Source organism: Phalacrocorax carbo, chromosome 7, assembly GCF_963921805.1.
Source record: "Phalacrocorax carbo chromosome 7, bPhaCar2.1, whole genome shotgun sequence".
Taxonomy (NCBI): Eukaryota; Metazoa; Chordata; class Aves; order Suliformes; family Phalacrocoracidae; genus Phalacrocorax; species Phalacrocorax carbo.
In genome coordinates this window covers 14151563-14162606 of record NC_087519.1, presented here as the reverse complement: position 1 = coordinate 14162606, position 11044 = coordinate 14151563, and the positions used below count along the sequence as shown (strand labels likewise).

The 11044-nt window shown below is 46.4% G+C and overlaps 1 long non-coding RNA gene across 1 annotated transcript; it reads right to left on the bottom strand.

The window, feature by feature from the left end:
- Positions 1-2027: 2027 nt before the first annotated feature.
- LOC135314185 (uncharacterized) lies at positions 2028-8865 on the bottom strand. Its single transcript, XR_010373636.1, has 3 exons — positions 8339-8865; positions 6185-6339; positions 2028-5042 (listed from the first exon to the last, which is right to left on the bottom strand). It is a non-coding gene; the product is annotated as an uncharacterized LOC135314185 (long non-coding RNA).
- Positions 8866-11044: the final 2179 nt, after the last annotated feature.

Below are 11044 nucleotides of genomic sequence, written 5' to 3'. Positions count from 1 at the left end.
CTTTTACAGAATCTTCACCCAAAATATCTACCTTAGCACAGGTTTGCTCAAAATTCAAATCTCTCTTGTAGACAGGGCACGGGGTTTCCGGCTGGTGAGGAAAAAAGCAGCTGGGGGCTCCAGGGCGAAGGACTAAGGCAGAGAGAGAACGGGCAAGTCAGGAGCCAAGTCTTGCTTGTCTGAGCAGCAGCCCATACTTGGTGCAGCCCAGCAGCTCTGCATATCACCTGAACCATCAAACCTGTTCCTGAGCGGTCAGCATTTCTGGTTGTAAATCCCTGTACATGACGATGAGGCTCTTTGCCTTGATTACCACATCTGTTTGCTGCACGCTGGGAATAAGGGCAGTAAACCTTTCCAACACTTGCATGGGTGCTTGATAAGCTTTCTGCTTGCCCCATTTTGTGGCTGCTTTATGGGTTGTGCACCCCACAGACTGCCCATGCTCCAGCCATAACCTTGTGCCTTCCCTCCCTGTTGTAATCCAAGCTGGAAGCCTACTTCACTTACTCTTTTTAGCAGCTTGTTCTCCTTATCTATTATAAACTCAGCAATGCTAAAAACGTAGGATGCAATAGCCCTTGGATGGGATGCCTGATGTCAGGAATACCTCCCCTGGCTCCCTGAGCAGAACTGCGGCTTGACAAACCTCACTTGACAAACACCATTGGAAGCCTTGGAGAATGTGGGAACAACTCTTTCCTCTTGTGTGTTGGATCTGCTGCTCTCCTCCCTGGATAAAAGACCATTCTGCACCTTTCAGCTGCCATTCAGGGCTGCCAGAACAGCCAGAAGCTGCTCTGCCTTTTCTTTTTTATTTTCCCTATAAACCACAGACAGAAGAAAACCACAGAGGGAAGAAAAAGCCTTAAATCAGCATTGGAGATTTGGCTACTACGTTTCAGTTCTCGCTTTTATTTTATAACCAGGCAGATCTATAGCAGATAAGCATAAGCATAAACAGTTTGCTGAATAAAAATCGAGTGCTCAGGTTCTCCACTCAAAAGTTGCTTTGATACCTCAGTTATGCTATTTACTTAAGCAGTACATGTAAGTGAAGTATATCTCTCTCCCTTCTCCCCCTGCCCATGCTTTTAATGCTGATATTTCTGTAGGAAAGACTGCATATCCCATCTCTAACAGAATTATTTTTTCCATGGCAAGACCAGTGCTCCTGGGTGGTACTAACAGGCAGGTCACCTTGTCAGAAGTGACTCCTGGGCTTTGGTCCCCAGGAGTCAGGCTGCTAAAGGCAGTTTGGCAACTACCTGCTACCCAAAATACTTTTAAATCTCTGGTCTGAAGACAAGGTCTAGACTAAAAAAAGCCTTGACATAACAGCCCTGTCTCTAACACCAGATTTTCTCAATGCAGTAAAAATGACAAACTTTCCTAGTAAGGGTACTTTTGCTGGTAGGGCATCTCCCAGTTCAGTAAGTAAAATAACCTAAACAGGAAAAAATATCATGTTGATTTAATTATACACATACAATGGGATTTTAATGATACTGAAATGGCATAAAAGGAATCTTTTCTTTAACCAGCATTTCCTTATTATCATAAGCTTCTAATGTAGGCCTGGACTTAGGGACTTGTGGGACAAATTTAAGCTGTAAGTCACTTTATGCTGGGGAAAATCTGTAACCATTATCCTTTGCAGATGCAGAAGCCAGTGCATCCTGCTACACAAAGCAAAATCACTTGCTTTGGGTCTTTTTTAAAGAGACAACTGTTCACTTGATTTTAATTTCCCCCTTTATAATAGAGAACAACCCTAAAGAGTTTTGCAGACAGCTTTTCAAAATGAACATGCACAGTCACACTGCTGTGGGGAGGATGGGAAGAACAAGCTTTGCTTCATGGAGGCAGGAAATGAGTGCCGGGGAGCAGAAAGCCCCGCAGTGAGGATGGTAGGTCCTCCCGAGCAGCCAAGTCAGGGCCAGCTGCTCCCAGCCCCGCGTGCACTGAATCAGTGTGATGTCGTGTCCCATCAGACCAACAGCTTGAAAGGCAGGCTTTGCAGTTCATTTCTGAAAAGCTTTTTATTAAGAAAATAATAAAACAACAAAACTGAAGCAAGGCTTACATTTGGTGTTACTTACACATGGCTTTATGTTTTAAAATCCATCTCAGGAATGATAGTACTGCAGGATACGGCCCATTTAGTTACACATATACTTCAGTGGGCTGTAATCCAACATCGTGTTATATATCTTTGTTTTGTATATGTGTGAGCTGAAACCCTACATTAATTCCTATAGTTAATGACCAAAAGGCTAGTGAAGGACAGCAAAAGCAGTCTCCCATTTGGATAAATGCTCATCTGAGTTTCAGCAGTGGTGAAAAAGGAAGTTTGGAAAGTAGGCCTAGAGGAGTAATTAGAAGAGGTTGACCTCAGTGTTAAAACATCCTTCCTTGCATTTTCTCCTTGAAGGGCAGATGATTGCATGCAATCAAGTTGGAGCGATTAAAAAAAATTACCATTCAGCAGCTGAAAAGTACCAACCTGATCAGTTTAAACTCCCTGCAGCAGGTGACTGGAGGTGTGCTGTCTGATTATGCACTGGGAACACAAACAATGCCAGTTCACTTGTCCTTGCCGAGGGAGTCAACACTTCCCTACCACCACAGCTGGTTCACCCGTGGTGGTCTGGCCATCCTTTCTGCCTGCAGCATAGGCTCTTCTAGGGGGCCCTTATAGCACAAGATACAGGACTTCCAAAACTAGCCAGGGAGGGGGCTGGCTTTCTGCTCTCCCCTTGGCTGTGCTTTGGCAGCAGTGAGTTTGGTGCCAAAGCAATGATCGACATGCTGTGCTGCAAGGAGGTGGGATTTCTGGGTGCCGGACCAGCTAAAAATCAAAATTGCCATTCCCAGCTCCAGCACAGTGCAGCAGTTTGGGTCTGTTTCTGGGGAAAGCATCACCTTGCAGAGGGCAGAGCCATTCCCAGTGCAGAGCAGCAGCAGCCTGGGGGTGCTTGGTGCAAAGTGGGGTTGTCCTCCTCTTACATAGAATACCACAGCTGTATTAAAACCAGTGAGCAGTTCACTCCAGCTAAGTTGCCCCAGAAGTAACCAAATATCATCCTGCCCTGCTCATTTTTGTTTTGCTTCAGCCTCCTGCTTTTCTCCCTTGTTCTGACAAGGAAAAGAGGGAAGACGTGTTTTCTGCCTTCTTTTGAAGAGCAAAGGATTCTGCAATACACTGATCTGTGAGGCAGCAAATACCAGGAAGGGTCAGAACAGCATGAAACCCCTTTGGCTTGCTGAAGCTGGCAAGAACTTTACCATTGACCCTATTAGTGCTGTATGGGTAAAAGCCCAGGGACTGTTTATGCAATAGTGCGTATTTTATAACTTAATGAAGGGTTTAATTAACATTGATCATGGCAGCTGTAGCAAAGCTACCATATTTCTTTCTGTTTAATCAACTAAAAAACCCACCGCTTCCCAAACTGTTAAATTCAATCAGAATAAACACCCATTTGGAGTTTATACTTCGTTTTAGAAATGGCAGGGGGAAGCTATTTCCCCTGACATTTCCTCCACATAACCTTAATACAATGTAATAAACAATTCAGTTATGCTGCCATTGTTACTAAATCTAGCATCGAGATGCTGCTTCTCTAAAGCATAAATTCTCAAGTTGTGTCATTGCTACACAGCTTTCCTGCGACAACACTAAGCTCTTTCCTAGACAGAAAGGCTAATGAGTCCCTTCAGAGAATGGCACTAGTTTTGGCTCATTTCCACAGAAATAGAAATAGAGAAGTCAGTGGCAAGGCCAAGTGGGTAAGAAAGGCTCCACATTGCAAAAAGATGAGTAATCCTGTGAGATGCTGAGTTGCTCCAGGTAAGGGCTAAGGGCATGCAGCCCTGGGCAGAAAGGCTTTAGCATCCTGCAGGATCAAGCTGTTACTACTGAATTCCTCTCTTGCAATCTGTCAGGGAATAGCTGTGCCAAAGTGGAAAAAATCCCGGAAAGTTATTGAAACATTCTTACTATTAAAGACCTCATGTTTCCACTGCAAATGGGTAAAAATCCCAGGGAGATTTCTGGTGCTTTTTAAGGTCAGCATTTGCAGCATTACAAAATATCAGGCGTTCTGCGATTCTGTAGTCATGGATTTTGGGAACATTTTTAAGTAAGACTAGAAAAAAAAATTGCAATTTTCTTGTTGCAATTTACACCACTGCTTGATCATAAGCACATGTAACACTAATTTACTATCCTTTCTGCCACTTCTCAGTACTGATCTGACCTCTCTTTCCTTGCGTACTTCCCTTCTGACTTTGTCCCAGTTTGATCTAGTGACTGGGGCTACTTTAAAAGAATCTTCCATTGCCTGCATTTGAAATCCCTAATGAAAGGGACTGCAGTATATTATACTTGGGCAATATATGTCACAGCACTCTGCTACCTTTGGCTGTAAGGATAAATATTCTATTCCTGTTGTTCAAACTGGCAATCCCAAAATGAAGGGTTTAAAGAGAGGCATCACAGAAACCACCATCATCTTCGTCATCTACACCAGTATCCCCACCAAGGTGGGAGGAAAGATTAGATACAGAATTAGCTGTGCTGTCTCTCTTGGAACTGCATTGGTTCATTTTTTCCCCATAATCACTAGTATATAATATCCCTCTTGGGAAACAAACCCTTTTACTAACAGAACCGAGGATTGCTGCAAACTGAGAGAGTTTTTCCCGTTTTTCATCACTCTAGAAATGCTCTCTGGATCAACAGATTTTAATATCTCTCTTTGGCAAGGAGAGATCAGACACTAAATGGCATTCCATGCAAGTGAGAACTCATTACTGCAAAACTGTTGTTTCTTGCCCAGTCAGTTAATTGAAGCCTATAAAATTTCCATTGTTCCAACCTGAAGTATCTCACAGGGTATGCCTGGGCAAGGCAAATCCCAAACCCTCATCCACTGGACTGAGACACAGGTTCCCAAATATACACAGGATGGAGAAGTGACCCAAGACTGTGCCATTTGTGCCAGTTCTGTCCGGGGATCTCCAGGTTTTAATTCCATCTGTGGAAGTAAAGACACTGAAGTGAAGCCACTTGCCTTGAGGCATGCAACAATTTAGTTGCAGAGCTGGAAATAAAACTGAGGAATATGAACATGCTGGACCATGCTATAATCAGCAGATGCTATTGCTTTCAAGTTCTAATTAAAGAGCTGTCATTACACAAAAAAAAACATTCGTAGATTGCAGTAAAACTGATAAAGCTCAATAGTCTGGAGTACTGGAGGGGAGGCATAAGTTTTTTAAATCTTCCAAACATTATAACATACTCTTTTTTCAGTCTGCCTTACCCTCTCTAACTAGCTGATCCCAGCTATGAGGTCTCTCTCTGCTCTAACAAACCCAGGATCCTGCCAGTCCAAATTAAGTTATGCTAAAAATATATACTTTACACTAATTTCCTACCTGAGACTGTGTGAACGAAACTGCTCTGTAGCACTGTCATGAAACAGATAGAACCAGCAGTGGGAACAATAACAAGTCCAGGAGAGAAAAGAAGCCATTGATGTGCGGCAGCCATCATTAACACAGCTAGCAATGTTTAATGCATGAAAATAGGTGTTAATCCAAATATAAATGAACCAATGTGATGTCTTGGGCATGCAAGTGCACACACAGACACACATTAATTCCCACATTTCACTGCAAAGGCAGGTCCTGCTTCCAGATAGCACTGTGTCTAGCACCAGTCCTCCAGCAGATGCTTGGCATTGGATCCAGCCCCAGTGTTAAGGGTTTGATTGCCTTAGCACTGGAGCAGCTGCTGGATTTACATCCCCAGCTCTGTAAGCCAGGCAGGGGCCCAGTGCTGCTGCTCCTGCTTCTGCTGGAGGCTGCCTCATGGGGGCTGTGGGGCCAGTGGCAAGGATCTGCTGGGGCCAGGCACCAACACATGTGCAGGCAGTGTGTTTTGGTTGCAGGGGGAAGGAGTGCCCAGGGTTGCTCAACCCCAATGCCTCTGGCTGAGTGAGGAGCAACAGAATGTGTGTCCTGTCCAGCCATGCTCCTTCAGACAGACAGCAGCTTAACACAGGCCGTTGTGAAAGATGAAAGGATGGGCCAAGTGCTTTTCTCCATGTTTCCCACAAAAAATGAAATATCTCAAAGATTTTCCTATGATCCAGTGATTAGTTGGGTTTCTTACCTGGTGGGTGCATATTGCTCTGAATACCGGCGAGTGCAATCACTGCTGGGAGCACAAAGAAGCTTCACTTGCAGCCAAAGACCAGATGAGTTTGTGTGAACTGCATCAAACCACAAGTGACTGAGAGCTGGTGTGTCCCATATCTTCCAGTTTTGCTAAGAAAAAGGAAGTATCAAGAAGAGGCCTTCAGCCAAGCTTGTTTACAGGCATTTTCCCCCCATGAACCCTAGGATCCCGGCGATGTAAAGTCACCGAAGTCTGCCATGGCACTTGGGCATGGCGCTGGGCTCAGACCCAAATCATGACCAGAGGTGAGGATTGCTTTCTGCAAGGATGTTTGCATGCTGTTATTGTGGGCCCAGAGGAGAGCCTAAGGAAGCTGATCCTTTATTTCTATCACTCCCACCCTATGACTGTTCATGGTCGCTTTTGTTTCCCCCATGCAACCATGTCTGAAAGGCAAATGCACAGACCCTTCAATTCTTGAAGCAGCAGTGGCTTTCAGTGAGGGGAAAGACGATGATACCTCAGGTGGGGTAAACCGCCTGATAAAACTTCAAGACAGAACATCTTTATACCTCAAAAAGCTCACTAAGCCAGATGATAAGCAGAGCTGGCATGCAAGTGAACAGTGCTGGGTAAAACATGAACTTGACGGCACAGGGCTAGGCACCAGGAGCTGGCTGATGACAAGGCCAGGTGCTCTGAGAAGGGGAGAGGTCTCAGGGAAGGCTCGCTAGGCAACTGTGAGTGCCCAAACATATGGGGCAATGCCTCTGGCCTTGCGCGGGGAGAGAGGGAGTGCCAGGCCTGGCTGGAGCCCCTACCTGGGGCCACGTCTGCACAACTTCCAGAGGAGGCTGCACCAGGGCAAGGGCAGAGCTGGCAAACTAGCCCTGTCCCTGTGCTCCCTTGCAGCAGCAGGTCTGAAGCCACTGGAGGGGCTCTCCTGCTCCCCACTACCCCTCTGGGACAGCGGGCAAGGGAGCAATGGGAATAGCTCCTGCTCCCAGGGAAATGCAGCGGAGGACGGGCAGCCCAGCTTAGGACTGGAGTGCTGCGTAGGCAGCCTTGATGTGCCTGGACTGGCAGGGCCTCAGGAGGCTGCTGGTTCCACAGAGCTCAGGCCTGGCAATCTCCTGGTTGGATGAGCAGGAAACCCTCTGTGTGGAAACCTGTTTCTTCCTGAGAGAGTTTTCCACCAGGGACAACCAGGCCCATCATAACTTGCAACCGCTAAATCAATTCCCTTGGCAAGGAGGGATGCCAACCAAGATCCATCCTCCTGTCCTCAGCCTGAACGTGTGGGGCGCTCATGCTGTGCCACTCCGTGGGGTTGCAACAAGCCTGGAGCAGCTCCCAGGAGCACCCCTCCCTGCCCTGCCTGGCCGGGGGAGATCCTTGCCTGCCCGCCAGGAGCAGGAATGGAGCATGCTTTCTGTCCTGTGCAGGGAGGTTGGAGACAAGAGACCAGACCTTGCCATTCCAGTTGCTGCACAGGCTGTACTACAGAGGAGCTAGAGAGAATTTTGCTTATAATTCACTCTTTCTTGCCTTCTGATTCATCACCACCATCTCACCTGCACCAGAGGCCTGCCACCAACGGCCAGCACAGCACCCGGGCCAGTTCCCAGGAGGAGGCACAAATGCCCCAGGTTTCACTGGGGCTTTTCAGGATCTCTGCCCAGCTTCCAGCAGTAGCTGGATAGGGGTGAACAGACCAGGCCCTCACAGTGTGGAGAAGAGAGCTGGGAACCCTCCTGCCACCTTTTCAAACTGAGTCATCCCCACAAGGGCATTGCTTATTTTAATCACATAAAAATGAAAAATAGAAAAAGGGAACCAACAGTTGCACATTCTGTGGCACTGGTAAACAGGGCTGCCAAATTCTCCCTCTGCAGATGCGTGTCAGAAAATGTCTGCAGTTGCAGTCTAGAGCTCAACAATGTCTCATCTGCAGAGAAGCCAGCCTCTATCCTCTACCTCTATTTTTTCCTTATTTGATCAAGTTCGACAAACGCTGTGCCAGATGCAGGTTTTAATGACTCAAGCGCACGTCAGCTCTACAGAAGTTCAGCACAGGCATGTAGGCACTGGGGCTGCATTCAGGTCAAAACAAGCGAGCCCTGCATCACTGCAAGCATGGTTACTTACAGCTGAATGTCTTCTACCTCCACCTTACTTCGGATTTTGTCGGGGCACTTCTGGAGCACAAGAAAAGACATCTTAGAAGGATTTTACTCCAAAAGCAAAAACTCATACCAGGCTAGAGGTTCAGCCAGTGTTTCAGCAGAGCTCTACCAATGTTTACCACAAAGAGAGAGAAAGAGGAAATGCCTTGAAACAACACAACCAGAATTATCTGTAAGGTGCTCTGTGATCAAGGTGGTGTCCTAAGAACAAGGGGCCAGGCGCATCAAAGTCTCTAGGAGATAAAGGGGGAAAAAACCTCCCAGGTGCAATTGAGGTTTTAGGCAAAAATAAGCAGATGAGATAAAGGCTTGTGTAATTTCTCTTCAGACAGCAAATTGGGGAAGGCTCCTGGGAACTGTGAAAGAAAAGCCAATTCTGCTGCAGTGCCTAAGAGGCGAGGCACGGGGTCTTTGCCCTCTGGGGCAGTTGGCATCCATGACTTTGCTCTGTGCACAGAGCCGGAGGCGGCCCATTGGCAGGTCAGAGCATTCTCTGGAAAGCAGCAAGGTACTTGCTACAGTGCCTTGCAATGTACATGCCATTAGTGCATCTTTACAAGCAACAGAGTTTAGAGTTATATATGTTTCTATTCCCACTTAAATCTAGCACAGTGGCTATTCAATCTATACTTGGACAGAAAACGTGTTTGAACTGCTATTTCCAGGGGTTTTTGTGATTCAAAATTGACCATAAACATGTATATGGTGGGGCTGCAGCTACTGGATTTCTCAGACTCTGTGCGGACCTCTCAGCTGTGTCACTGCCTGCTGCAGCCACTGGGAAGGTGGCACAAACCCTTCTACTTTCATTACACACAGGAGTAAAACTCTGCACACATACCTGTGAACAAGTCAAGGATGCCTGTAGGAAAGTTCACACTTGGCAAATTTTATTCTAGCAGCACTAAGCAAACCATTTCCTTCATCAGATGATGGGGTCACGCAAGTTACCAAAGGAACCAAAAAGAGAAGTTCCTGGGCTATACCCTAACCAGAATTTGTCAGGGTATGTTGTTGAGATGTGTTTCAATCCTGACAGGGTGAAAACCAGGTACTGTATTCAGGTTGGCAAGCCATGTGCTATGCACATGGGGCACAGGCAAATCCAGCCCTCCTGCTCCTGCCTTCCCAAGGACAGCTAGTTCAGGCAGGCCAGGACTGCAGGACCTCTAACACCTTGCACACCTTCTGCATGACCAAAACCAGAACACCTACACAGCCTGCACTCCAAAAAAACACACTCAGAAGAGAAAGGACTTTTTCCTCTGCCCACTCTGAAATGAAGAGATCAAGTGAGAAATCCTGACTCAAGTAAAACGAGCAGGACTTTGCCACCGATTTCAACAGGCCCAGCTTTTCACCCTGAGAGTCTGCTCTGCTGTTGAGTAAGGAGGTAAACTGCCAGCAGCAACAGTCTGGCCTCGGAAATCTTGGAGGGGTTTGTTGGCTCATTGCAGAAGCAGAAAATGCACAGCTCACCCACAGTACAGATGTAACTTGCATGCCTCCTGCTTTCAGAAAAGCTGAGGGATCTGTGCTGTTTATTGTGCAATAGGAAGACACCAATAATGTTTAAGAATGGAGATAAAATTCTCTATTATCATGGATTATCAGTTTGTCAAAGAGGATGCTGGCAGACAGAAGCTTTACTGGGATGAGGTTTGCATTTCAATGAGCAATCGGCACAGAGAGCTTTCAGCTCCTCCAAACATCAGATCCAGGCAGAAACAGATCTGTGCTGAAGCATCCTTCCAAGATGCCCTGCAGTGCTCATAGAGGTCTGACTCCAGCCAGGTCATGGTCAAGGCTAGAAATTATAGATGGCCTTAAATGTAGAAGATGCTGTGCTGCAGGATGAGTAATAGGGGGTTTAGAAAAACATGCTGAAAATGACCATATTTCCTGCTATTTATAAAACGCTACAAAAATACAAACTGGAGGCACTGGCATAATGTTTAATCCTCAGTGCTCCCTCAGACTCAGGGTGCTCAGATCCTCTCATGAAGAGAATGGTAGAACCATGGGTAGAACCAGCCACCTTGAAAGGACTTTAGAGGTTTTGCTGGGAGCTGGAGCCAACCCCAAGCACCCAGGTAAAGAAAAGAGAGCAAACACATATGCAAGCAGCATCTCACCTCATGCTGCTGGTTGTCTAAATCAGTGGCAAGTACAAGGGAACCCAGAGTAGCAGTTCTGTCTCTCCTGACCACTCCCCAGCACTGTCCTTCTCCTCCCACACACTCTACCCTGCAGCCAGTCTATGAGGCACGTAAAGCACCTCCCTTGGCTTGCTGGACAAGTCTAACGGAGGGCTCTTCTTTTAGCAGTAATTTCCGTGCTGTTATTTAGTCTTGCACAATGCCTGGGAGTGTAATACTCTGAATTAGGTGCTTTTCAAGAGGCAGTAGTACCAGTACCAAACTTTGCACAGATCTGAACTTAAAACCAATGCTCAGCATGAAAAATAGATTGTCCCCCTTAACATTTTCAAGACTTTTTCTGCAAGCACAGGAGCTAGAAACATCCCTCCTTCCTCATCTCCCTTTAATAAAATACTTAGCTTTCCCTGAAATATTGTGCATCAAGAAGCTGTCTCTTTGCCAAGCTACCAAGTATCTTGAGACTCATGATTGAGTCTCAAGAGCTGATAAAGCTGCCTGTGCATGTG